This window comes from Schistocerca gregaria, chromosome 4 (assembly GCF_023897955.1).
Source record: "Schistocerca gregaria isolate iqSchGreg1 chromosome 4, iqSchGreg1.2, whole genome shotgun sequence".
NCBI classification, from domain to species: domain Eukaryota; kingdom Metazoa; phylum Arthropoda; class Insecta; order Orthoptera; family Acrididae; genus Schistocerca; species Schistocerca gregaria.
The window spans coordinates 566,719,852-566,722,444 of record NC_064923.1 but is presented as its reverse complement, the minus strand read 5'-3'; positions in this window follow the sequence as shown (position 1 = coordinate 566,722,444).

Genomic DNA, 2,593 nt, shown 5'->3' with positions numbered 1-2,593 from the left:
GTCAGAGCAGTATGGGATGGTGCATTATCGTGATGCAGAATCCAACTATCAACAATTTTGGCACGTTTTACAAAGTCTTCCTAAAATTTCTTTTGTAGTGATATTGGTTAACTGTTTGTCCAGGAGGCACCCACTCTTTGTGGACAATTCCCTTGGAATCAAAGAAGCATACAAGCATGCATTTCACTTTTGACTTTGACATGCGGACTTTTTTTGGTCCAGGTGATCCCTTGGAGCACCATTGCGAACATTGGCGTTTTTTCTCTGGATCTTACTGAAAAACCAACCCTCATCACCAGTGATAACGTGGCTCAGCAATTCTAGATTGATGTTCCTTTGCTATAACAGATTGGCTGCCACATTTTTCCGCGTTTCTCGCTGTTGTGGTGTGATATTTTTGGGGAGCATTTTTGAACAAATGTTTCTCATGCAAAGATCTTCAGTTTTTACTAGACGAAATGTTTCTCGATTGATGTTCACTTCTTCTGCAATCATTTTCACGGCTAATCTTCGATCAGATCGTACCAGTTCACACACCCTGGCCAATTTCACATTCGTCCTTGAAGTTGATGCTCGTCCACTGCAGTCTTCGTCTTCAACATTCGTTCTGCCTTCACCAAACGTTTTATGCAAACGAAAAACTTGAGCTCTTGTCATAACCTCCTCACCAAAAGCCTTTTGAAGCTTACCGCAAGTTGTCGTCGCGTTTTCGCCGAATTTCACCCAAAAAGAAATGGCATATCGTCGCGCAATGTTACGCGGTTCCATTTCCGTGACGAGAGACACAAACACGTGTTAACTTGTTACAGCACAACTCACGACTGAGAAGTTGCATCGATGTGCCACTTGGACTAGAAGCAGCTTATAGACCAAGGTCAAAGGTATCGTGCCTATGCAAACCTGCAGGGTTGCCACATGTTGCAAATAAAATCAGTCTCTTTATTCTCGCCCCTCGTATATATACCGTCATTTGCCATCACTCAATAGAAGACGACAGAAACTCGATAATACTTCTATGAAGTATTCTCTACTGCGCGCCCACAGTTGCCTGCAGCGTATATGCAGTAAACATTTCCCAACATCCCTGAACCCACGACGAGCAGAAAGTATAAAAAGAAAAGCTGTCAGCGGCCGGCCAGCCGCCCACCAGACGGCAGCACAGTGGGGGCGGTGCCTCTTCCCTCGGCCGCATCTGCCGCCCCTGGCCTGACTTCACATTCACCTCACGACGCGTCGTGCTCTTTCATTCGCGTCCGCGACTGCGGGGCGGCCTCATTTACATCGACAATGGCGGCGACGCCTTCTGCTCTTTGTTTTCCGCGCCACGGTCCTGTCCCAACCTCAGTGTTTTGCCAAGAGGACCCACCACCCTCATCCATACGATTTTGTCCTTAGATTGTGTTTCTTCACCTCTGAAAATACCTTAGTACGGTTCTACACCATCCTCCGATAAACAAAATACGTAATTTCTCACTTACGTATCTAGCGCTTATCGACCTCACAATCCAATTTATCGATTTCACAATCCAGTGCCTGTGGCCCTGAACTGTTTGCATCTATTTCGATTCCAACCCAGCCGTTGCAGATACTTCATGATTTCCTAAACAACCACATCGTGGCTTTGACAAACGGACGTGTTCCTTAGTGTCTTTCCGCTATCGCAGCCTTAGCTGTAGGGAGGAAGTAGTATTACTGAAAGCTTACAATTGAGGTCAAAATGACATGCTTTCCATAAAACTCGATGCGACCATGAAACTCGATAGCTGTTGAAATATGTAGAAGTATGGAGAAGCAGTGTTGGATTCTGTCATATTTCGTTGTTTTCGTATTATACTTTGCATGTTAGGTAGCATGGTGATGGAAGGCAACGGTACACTGAACATTTGCCACAATTCATCACCAGCGGTTCTATCTTGTATAATTACTCATTTAATGACACACTGACGACAAAAGCCCTGATGTGATCCTAAGGTGAATAGCTTGATGAAAGTTGTGTGCGTTCACTGTAGAGTAGTGGTTAGAGAAGTGGAGTTACGGAATCGAAAGAAGAAAGTTCACATCCCGCTGTATTCATATAATTTTTACACATCTTTCCGCTTTTAAAAGATTTTGGGACTTTCTTATTAATGGAATTGGTCTGCGTTTACGTTAAAAAACAATATAGGATTCTCGGTCCGCCTTGATCCAGAACACAATCGTTTTTATTTTTTTTATTCCAAAAACTAGTGCCAATGACTATATCCCAATCTTCACTATGTGCCTAAATTTTAGACACGAGGAAAAATAGCGTAGTTGTAAACGTTATGACACATTAGTACGTGCATACTCTATGGTTCCAAATATAGTGTTCTACGGATAGTTTTATAGTACCTTTTTCACATACTGTGGCTTAAAGTAGATAAGGTATCGTGAAACTATTCACAGAACAGAATATTTTGAACCAAACAGGAGAAGCGCAATAACGTTTACACTCTTTACAACTGTGCTATTTTTTGTGCATGTCTTAGAATTAAAGAATAGATTGATGATGGTGACACTGTCGCTGAAACTAGTATCTGAGTAAATAAATAAAAAGCAAAAGTGTTTTTCATCG